This window comes from Pristiophorus japonicus, chromosome 6 (assembly GCF_044704955.1).
Source record: "Pristiophorus japonicus isolate sPriJap1 chromosome 6, sPriJap1.hap1, whole genome shotgun sequence".
Taxonomy (NCBI): Eukaryota; Metazoa; Chordata; class Chondrichthyes; family Pristiophoridae; genus Pristiophorus; species Pristiophorus japonicus.
In genome coordinates, this window is record NC_091982.1 from 237,049,584 (window position 1) to 237,060,553 (window position 10,970).

Consider the following 10,970-nt stretch of genomic DNA (forward strand, 5'->3'; position numbering starts at 1 on the left):
TTGGGTGCTGACGGCAGTTCCGTCCGATACATTTCCTTGCTTTTCATTTCAAGTACAATTCGGTACAATACGGGATACATTGTAGTACATTCAACAAATTACATTACATGTGTCACTATACAGTGCACGGAATGGGTGACGGTGCATTTACATTTTTCTTTTCAACGTGCATTACGAAACAGACCTTGCATTGTACATGGCACTACATAGGTGTTTACAGATCATGGTGCTCCATGTACACAAAAAAGAAGTTACAAGTACAGCCCGAGGGGGGTTTTGTACTGATTCCTGCCCCCAGGTTTACCGTGGCAGAAGGGCTTTAAACTGTGGCCCTTCCCCACCGTACCTTTGCGGCGAATGCACCAATTTTAAGTGCGTCCCTCAGCACGTAATCCTGGATCTTGGATTACGCCAGTCTGCAACACGCAGACGTGGACATCTCCTTGCTCTGGAAGACCAGCAAGTTTCGGCAAGACCAAAGAGCGTCTTTGACCGAGTTGATGGCCCTCCAGCAGCAGGTGATGTCTGTCTCGGTGTGTGTCCCTGGGAACAGCCCGTAGAGCACAGAGTCCTGTGTTACGGAGCTGCTCGGGATGAACCTCGACAGTAACCACTGCATCTCTTTCCAAACCTGCCTTGCGAAGGCGCAATCCTGAAGGAGATGGGTGACAGTCTCGTCCGCCCCGCAGCCAACTCGGGGGCACCGTTCCGTGCTGCTGAGATGTCGGCTGCGCATGAACGCTCTGACGGGTAAGGCCCTCCTCACCGCCAACCAAGCTACGTCTTGGTGCTTGTGTGACAGCTCTGGCGATGAGACGTTCTGCCAAACGAGTTCGACAGTCCACTCAGGGAACCACACGACAGGGTCCACCCTCTCCTTTCGTAGGGCGTACAGGACGTTACGTGCTGACCACTGTTTTATGGCCTTGTGGTCAAAGGTTTTTTTTTGTGAAAAATTTTTCCACGAAGGACAGGTGGGCAGGCATGATTCAGCTGGTGGGGATGTTTCGCGGCAGCGTGGCCAGGCCCATCCTTCGCAACAAGGGGGACAGGTAGAACCTCAGCACGTAGTGACACTTAGTGTTTGCGTACCGGGAGTCGGTGCACAGCTTGATGCAGCCGCACACAAAGGTGGCCATCAGGATGAGGGCCACGTTCGGAACATTCTTTCCTCCACTGTCCAGAGATTTGTACATTGTGTCTCTGCGGACACGTTCCATTTTGGACCTCCAGACAAAGTGGAAGACGGCCCGGGTAACTGCCGCGGCACAGGAGCGAGAGATGGGCCAGACCTGTGCCACGTGTAGCAACCCCGAGAGCACCTCACTTCTGATGACCAGGTTCTTTCCTGCCATGGAGAGGAAGTGCAGCTTCCACCATCCCAGTTTTTGCTTCACTTTGGCGATACGCTCTTCCCAGTTTTTGGCGCACGCCCTGTCCGCTCCGAACCATATTCCCAACGCCTTCAGGAAATCTGGCTTGACGATGAAGGGAATAGAGGCTCGGTCGGTCCAGTTGCCAAAGTGCATGGCCTCACTCTTGCTGCGATTGACCTTTGCTCCCGAGGCCAGTTCAAACTGGTCACAGATTGCGAGCAATCTGCGGACTGACTGCGGATCCGAGCAAAAGACGGCGACGTCGTCCATGTACAGGTAAGTCTTGACCTGAGCGCCTCCGCTGCCTGGGATCATCACCCCTCTAATGCCCACATCCTTCCTGATGGACTCGGCAAAGATCAAGGCTCAGCTATGATGACCCGGAGTAGTCAAACAACTTGTAGCCACTCATCGTTTAGGCTCGCGCGCAGAGAATGACCATTTGCCTGGGGTGCCGGATGGAGGGCTGTTTGGGAGGTTCCCCAACATGACTTGCAGATTCGTTGACATTCTATAAACGTTGCCTGTTTCAACAGATTTTGCAAAAAAAAACTCTGTGTCTTTCTACTGCAAAGTGGAATCCTGAACATAAAATGGATCCTTTAATAAAACAACCTTTCCCACTGGTGTTCCTAACACAGGCTCAGCCATTGGAGCGCAGCTCCTCGGAGAGGTCCTCGTAGGCCGGTGTGGCTGGGGAAGGGGAATACCTGGTGGGCTTCTGTCCTCGGCCACACTGCCCGATTCTCCTAGCCTTGGACAGGCTGCCGCCATCCGCTCCTCCATGTGACGTCACAGACTGATGCGTCCATGGGGGTCAAACCGTCCCTTGCCCAAAATCGATCCGACTCTAGGTTTGGAGAGGGAGCGGATGTTCCAAAACCTTTATCTGGGAAGAGAGGAAAACACGAAGTTAAAATGATGTGCAGGCGTCGGTGGTTAAAAAATGGGAAGAAATGGCTTAAAAAACAATTCCTCGGAAGACTGTAATCAGTAAGTGAAGTCGGTGCCCTCTTTAGCTCACCAATTCCTCACCTACACTGGTCTGATGTGAAGGGGGGGATCTGTTAGACCAGGTATATTTCGAGTGTAAAGTTACACTGATTGCAGGAGCAGAGTAAACCATGGAAACTTCAATGTACTTCGAGCATGCCACGATGCAAATGATCCCTGACAGGCTTTTGACGGGCATAGGATTTACATTGCCAAAAAGGTCACGGAAACTTAAAGGTTAGTGCAATAATGGCATAAATGTACCCAAGTGCACAGAAACGCACAATTTCCTCAATTGTTTCAGCCCAGTTATGGCATAAGTCCAGAATGCAAAAATGAAATTCCGGACTATTATTTCACTTGTGCTATTTGTAGATCTTGTGGTTTGTGGGTGCGTAGGACTCAATGTTCTCAACTGCGTTTCAGTTACAAAGTAGTGAACTGAGTAAAGACCTCAGTGGAATTTGAGGAATTCCTCTGAAATGCAAAACTAATTCTCAACATTTTTGACCAACTTTTGACTTAGGAGTGCAGAACAAATCATATTCCTGGTGGCTAGGTAAGCATAGAACTTCATATAGTATTGGACTATTCAGCCACTAAAGACCATTTTTTAGATTGGAAGCAAGTCTTCGTTGATTCCGAGGGATTGTCTATGATGATGACGATGAGAACTTCAGGGCATTGCTGATAAGTGACCAGTCAACCTGCCTCATTGGTTGAACCTTGTAAGGGGAGCTTGGGATGTGAGTTCGAATCCACACGCCCCTGAGGTTCTGTACGTGCGATTTATGAGGATGGGTGAGTAATGAGGCACCAGATACAGTGGGTAAGAGTGCAAAATGGCTAATGTTGTTTTCTTAGAATAGTAGACACGAAGATAGAGGGCATAGGAAGAGGTCATAAATAGCAGCAATGGCACAATCTCACTCAACAACACGAAAAATTCTCGCAAGATAAGGGGAAGATAAGAGGTTGAAACATTCCACCCACACACAACCACACCTCCCACTTCCACACTTCTTACCAATTCCTATCCTAAATTGAGTCTGTGAGGGGGTTTGAGCTCTACTCACAGTCCTATCAACTCCGGGGTTCTGGGGGGCACTTATTTCAGCTAGGGGTCCCTCTGGGGTGGGATTTACGTTGTTGGTCGGTTTGGTTTTCCTCCTCGATGTTGTGTCGGTTTCTTCTATTTGCCTCTCGGTTGGCTCCTAAGCAAAAAGCTGCTGGAGTTAAGCACACCTTCCCCAGAGCGAGGGTCCTGTGAAAAACTGACTCAACTCCCCTTTAACTCAATTCAACCACAACGAAAACTGACTCCCACCTTCTTAACTCAACTCTACAACTCAATGCAAAAGCTGACTCTAACTTCCAACCACCAACTCCCAAAACCTCCAACCTCCTTGTGTGTTTTTGTAGATTTTCTTATAGTCCGTTTATCTTCGCGCCAAAACTGCATGCCATTGTCTTGGGTCATCCTTGAATAAAATGTGGTGAGAATGGAAGTTCGATGTGTATCGATCTGTCTGGAATGGGAGATTAGCCACACCTCCTGTATCCTGTCGCTCGCTGATGGGGTGAATGAAGATGATTGTTCACTATCTCGACAGAGGTGCCACTCTGTCTGGGCTGGCCAAAATGATTGCATCAGACCTGTGGGCCTTTGTTTAATTATTCAAACTGATACCCTTTGTGTTGCCTTGTGTATTATTGGGGAGATTTTGCCTGGACATGTTGCCTCTTCTGTGAGGGTTTTACACGAAAAGCTGGAGAAATGTCCTTTTAAAATATAAAGTTGCCTTGTATCCATTTTCCTGGAAGACCGAATGTACACTCTTCCCCCTTACAGTAGCTGGCTCATCCCCCGTCCGGTTCCGTGCCCCGCAACACTGTCTGTTACTGTACAGGGTGGCCAGAGTCCCATCATCCTCTGCGGTTTACAGGCTGTTGGCTACAGTTGGTCATTTTAAACATGGCATCTTCCCATTCTCCCTGCCACATGTCTCCGTGGTTGTTTTTGCAGAACCTTACAGTCTGAAGAGATAGACCTATCACATTGTGCTAAAATTCTTCCCATTCAGTTCCAGATAGTGAGTAAAATGGTCCCACATGAACAAATAGCTGGGTATCTTTCCTAATGCCCTATGCTGGTAAATTAAACTTTTGCTTTTTGGTTTACAAGACATGGTTAGATTAACTCCAAGCGACATCATGAATTAGGCAGAGATCTATTCTACTGTACATTACTAATTTCTAAACAATAAACACCTTAGGCTACTATGGTCACATGGTAAGAACGATATCTCTGTAATCTCCTCCAGCCCCATAACAACCCCAAGAAATCTGCACTCCTCCAATTCTGCCCTCTTGAGCAACCCTGATTATAATTGCTCGACCATTGGTGGCTGTGCCTTCTGTTGCCTAGGCCCCAAGCTCTGGAATTCCCTCTCTAAACCTCTCCGCCTCTCTACCTCACTTTCCTCCCTTAAGATGCTCCTACCTCTTTGACCAAGCTTTTGGTCATCTGCCATAATTTCTCCTTATGTGGCTCAGTGTCAAATTTTTTGTCTTACAACATTCCTGTGAAGCGCCTTGGGACGTTTTACTACATTAAAGGAGCTATACAAATACAAGTTGTTGTTATTTGAAAATTGTCTCGGTGATTCTGAATTTAATAGTACATGTGGTACAGGCAATGGGATGGAGAGCAGAGAGTCAGAAGAAAGGGCTTTGAGGAATGATCCAATAAACGAGGGCTGATAGAGATAAAACAAGTCTCTCTCGCTCATCTGATCTTGGGTTTATGTAGTACATTACCCAAGAGAGGAACGTGGAAATATTAGAAGATAAAATATTCCTAAAAAAAGGCAGAACACATGACCCCATTGGCTGAGCTGGATAATGCAGTCAGAAAGACCTCAGTTTCAATGTCAGTCTGTATTGCTTTAACTGTTAGGAACAGCAGATCCTGCAAATCCCCTGGGAGGACAGGCGCACCAGCATTGAAGCACTGACCACACTCGACCAGCTTCGCTGGGCAGGCCACATAGTTTGCATGCCAGATACAAGACTCCCGAAGCAAATGCTTTATGCAGAGCTCCAGAGCTCCTTCATGGTAAATGAGCCAAAGGTGGGCAGCGCAAACTTTACAAGGACACCCTCAAAGCCTCCCTGGTAAAGTACGACATCACCATTGATACCTGGGAGACCCTGGCCAAAGACCGGCCGAGGCAGAGAAAGTGCATCCGGGAGGACGTTGAGCTCTCGAGTCTCAACGCAAAGAGCGTGAACAGGTCAAGCGCAGACAGCGGAAGGTGCATGCGGCAGACCAGCCCCTTCCCTCGACGAATGTCTGTCCCACCTGTGACAGGGTCTGTGGCTCTCATATTGGACTGTTCAGCCACCAGAGAACTTACTTTAAGAGTGGAAGTAAGTCTTCCTCGATTCGGAGGGACTGCCTATGATGATGATGATGATGGAAGAACAACAGTAGTCCATCCAGCCCCTCAAGCCTGTTCCGCCATTGAATGAGATCATGGGTGATCTGTCCCTTAACTCTATTCACCTATCTTGGCTCCATATCCTTTTATACCCCTGGCTACCTGGCTAGCAAAAATCTAGCGATCTCAGATTTAAAATTATTAATTGAGCTGCACCTGTTGCTTTGTGTGGGAGATAGTTGGATACTTCCACCACCCTTTGCGTGAAGAAACATTTCCTGACTTCTCTCCTGAATGGTCGGCTTTGATTTGAAGGTATGTCCCCTTGTCCTAGACTGCTCTTACCCAAGGTGGTAGGAGAGATTGTACAATTGGCCTCATTATTCCTGGGTTAGGGAAGGCAAAATAAGCCAGGGTTCCTGCTTCTGCCTCCCTCTGCGAATGGGCGGATTTCAGATAAGGACAGGATTGGGGGATCAGCTGTGATGCACTTCACAGTCAAATAGCAAAGCGCCACTCATGCAGAAGGGGTCAGACATGGATAATGGCCATGTGGCCAAGGCACAAGAAGGTGACTGGTGCCCAAGGAGCTATACTCCCACAAGTAGTCAATACGTCCAAGAGAGATGGGGGGAATGAAAATGACCGTCATCTCAATGGAGAAGCTTTTATCCTCAACACATCAACAAGACTACAGTCTTAGGATTGGCTTTGGGGAGCAAGTGGTACAGTGAGTTAGGAACATAGGAACAGGAGGAGGCCATTCAGCCCCTCGAGCCTGTCCCGCCATTCAGTTAGATCATGGCCGGTCTGTACCTCAACTCCATTTACTCTCCTTGCTTCCATATCCCAGGTCTTAAGAGAAGTAGCGGCAGGGATTGTGGATGCATTGGTTGTAATTTACCAAAATTCCCTGGATTCTGGGGAAGTCCCAGCAGATTGGAAAACTGCAAATGTAACGGCCCTACTTAAAAATGGAGTCAAACAAAAAGCAGGAAACTATAGACCAGTTAGCCTCACATCTATGGTTGTGAAAATGTTGGAGTCCATTATCAAAGAAGCAGTAGCAGGACATTAGGAAAAGCAAAGTTCAGTCAGGCAGAGTCAGCATGGATTTATGAAGGGGAAGTCATGTTTGACAAATTTGCTGGAGTTCTTTGAGGATGTAACAAACGGTGGATAAAGGGGAACCAGTGGATGGGGTGTATTTGGACTTCCAGAAGGCATTTGAAAAGGTGCCTCCATAAAAGGTTACTGCAGAAGATAAAAGTTCACAGGGTTGGGGGTAAAATATTAGCATGGATAGAGGATTGCTAACGAAAAGAAAACAGAGAGTCGGGATAAATGATTCATTCTCTGGTTGGCAATCAGTAACTAGTGGGGTACCGCAGGGATCTGTGCTGGGACCCCAACTATTTACAATCTATATTAACGACTTGGAAGAAGGGACTGAGTGTAACATAGCCAAGTTTGCTGATGATACAAAATGGGAGGAAAAGCAATTTGTGAGGAGGACACAAAAAATCTGCAAAAGGACGTAGACAGGCTAAGTGAGTGGGCAAAAATTTGGCAGATGGAGTACAATGTTGGAAAGTGTGAAGTCATGCACTTTGGCAGAAAAAAATCAAAGAGCAAGTTATTATTTAAATGGAGAAAGATTGCAAAGTGCTGCAGTACAGTGGGACCTGGGGGTACTTGTGCATGAAACACAAAAGGATAGCATGCAGGTACAGCAAGTGATCAGGAAGGCCAATGGGATCTTGGCCTTTATTGCAAAGGGGATGGAGTATAAAAGCAGGGAAGTCTTGCTACAGCTATACAGGATATTGGTGAAGCCAGACCTGGAATACTGCGTGCAGTTTTGGTTTCCATATTTACGAAAGGATATACTTGCTTTGGAGGCAGTTGAGAGAAGGTTCACTAGGTTGATTCCGGAGACGAGAGGCTTGACTTATGTGGAAAGTTTGAGTAGTTTGGGCCTCTACTCATTGGAATTCAGAAGAATAAGAGGTGATCTTATTGAAACGTATAAGATTATGAGGGGGCTTGACAAGGTGGATGCAGTGAGGATGTTTCCACTGATGGAGGAGACTAGAACTAGAGGGCACGATCTTAGAATAAGGGGCCGCCCATTTAAAACTGAGATGAGGCGAAATTTCTTCTCTCAGAGGGTTGTAAATCTGTGGAATTCACTGCCTCAGAGAACTGTGGCAGCTGGGACATCTTCTGTCGGCTGGCTGAATCCTTCACCAACAAAATTTCAGCTTTAAATCATCCGAAAAATCCCATCTTCCGTCGCCAAATGTGATATTTTCACAGAGCACAGCAGAAACAACTTCCTAACATGGCTCTCTCGGAAGTCTCCAGAAATCTGCCTAGTTCTGTTTATTATTAACCCTGCACTTGCAGTACACAATACTTCCACATCTACAGTGTGGAACTACAAATACTACAAGCTTATAGACATTACAATGGGCATAGCAGAGGAAGTTTTATGATGTATCTGGCTGCCCTGGGAGTGCTTGATGCTGGCGCTGGGGAGCCTGGGATGGGAATTCCATTCTGTCATGTATTCAATTATCATTGTAACCCATGTATAAGCTGACCTAAGTTGTACACCTTGAGAACATTGACCATAAGGGGCAAACTTGTGGGAGACACTCCTAACCTGGACTTTCAGGTATAAAAGGGGAAGCTCCACCCACCTTCTTCACTTGAGGTCTTGGTAATAAAGGTAATTGATCACAGAGTGACCTTCTCTCAAGTATGGGCCTCGTGTGCATTTATACTGTAGAGTAAGGACTTAATATTGGCGACGAGAAACTGCAATTTAAACCATGCGAGCATGGCCACTAGCAGCACTGAAGAGAGGTACTGTGTTGATGATGATTGGGATAACTTTATTGAGAGACTACAGCAAAGTTTTGTCACTAAGGAATGCTTGGGACAGGATTCGGCCGACAAATGCAGGGCTCAACTCCTGACGGTTTGTGGATCCAGAACGTACTCCCTGATGAAGGACCTTCTAGTGCCAGAAAAGCCGGTGGACAAGATGTTGGAAGAGCTCAGTAAGTTGATCGGGGAACACCTTAAACCGGCGAGCAGCATGCACATGGCGAGACACTGGTTTTATACGCACCGGCGGCGAGAAGGGCAAAGCGTTCCAGACTTTGTGGCAGATCTCCGGCGACTGGCGCGCCTATGTAAGTTCTCAGGTGCACGCAGAGCGGAGATGCTGTGAGACGTTTTTATTGAGGGCATCGGGCATGCTGGGGTTTTCAGGAAACTGATTGAGACCAAAGACTTGACCTTGGAAGCGGCGGCTCTGATAGCCCAGACATTTATCTCAGGGGAAGAAGAGACCAGAATGATGTATGTCAAAAATCTTGGCTCAAATGCGGCAAACGACCAGCGAGTCAACATTGTTAATGCGGCACACAGTTCTCCAGGCAGACAAGGGCAATCGGACATGACCCAGCATGGAGTCGAACCCAAAGGGGGAATTCAACAGAGATAATGGCTAGCTGAACGGCGATTCATACCATCGCAATGGACAATGCGGCCAGTAATGGGGCCATCAACACCTGTTAATGGTGCGCTTAAGGACAGTTACAGAGACAGTCAGAGATGATTGACTAGTAATGGACCTTTTGTTTCCAACAACAGAACCTCCAGCTCATGCTGGAGGTGTGGAGGCAAATGCCCAGCCAGAGCTTGCAGGTATCAGCAATATACCTGCAGAAACTGCAACATCAGCGGTCACTTAGCGCGTATGTGCAGGAAGCCTGCAGCCAGGTTGATATACGAGGAGGATGGGCCTGATGTAAGCCCTACGAGGCCAAATAAGTACTGGGGGAAATCGCTGTAAATTGAAGTTCAGCGAGTTCATGTGGAGCACATATACAGTTCATATACCAGAACGCCACCGATAATGATGGAAGTGCTCCTCAATGGCATCCCAGTATTATTGCAGCTAGACACGGGGGCCAGCCAGTCCCTGATGGGTATCAAACAGTTCGAAAGGTTGTGGGTGTCCAAGACCAGGAGGCCAAAATTATTGCCGATTGACACACAGCTACAGACATATACAAAGGAGATCATTCTGGTGCTAGGCAGCGCCACGATAGTCGTGACCCACAAAGATTCGGGGAACAGGTTGCCCATCTGGATTGTCCCGGGGGACGGTCCCGCACTACTGGGGAGGAGTTGGCTTGCTGTGATGAACTGGAAATTGGGCGATGTCAATGTCACTGTCAAGCGAGTATCATACTCACAGGTCCTGGACAAATTAACTCATTATTTCAACCCGGCATCGGCACTTTCATAGAAACATAGAAAATAGCTGCAGGAGTAAGCCATTCAGCTCTTCGAATCCTGCACCGCCATTTAATAAGATCATTGCTGATCATTCCTTCAGTACCCCGTTCCTGCTTTCTCTCCATACCCCTTGATCCCCTTAACCGTAAGGGCCATATCTAACTCCCTCTTGAATATATCCAATGAACTGGCATTAACAACTCTCTGCGGCAGGGAATTCACAGGTCAACAACTCTCTGAGTGAAGAAGGTTCTCCTCATCTGAGTCCTAAATGGCCTACCCCTTATCCTAAAACTATGTCCCCTGGTCTGGACTTCCCCAACATCGAGAACATTCTTCCCGTATCTAACTTGTACAGTCCCGTCAGAATCTTAAATGTTTCTGTGAGATCCCCTCTCATCCTTCTAAACGCCAGTGAATAAAGGCTGAGTTGATCCAGTCTCTCCTCATATCACAGCCCAGCTATCCCTGGAATCAGTCTGGTGAACCTTCGCTGCACTCCCTCAATAGCAAGAATGTCCTTCTTCAGACTAGGAGACCAAAACTGAACACAATATTACAGGTGAGGCCTCACCAAGGCCCTGTACAACTGCAGTAAGACCTCCCTGCTCCTATACTCAAATCCCCTAGCTATGAAGGCCAACATGCCATTTGTCTTCTTTACCATCTGCTGTACTTGCGTGCCCACTTTCAGTGACTGATGAACCATGACACCCAGGTCTCGTTGCACCTCCCCTTTTTCTAGTCTTCCGCCATTCAGATAATATTCTGCCTTCGTGTTTTTACCCCCAAAATGGATAACCTCACATTTATCCACATTATACTGCATCTGCCAAGTATT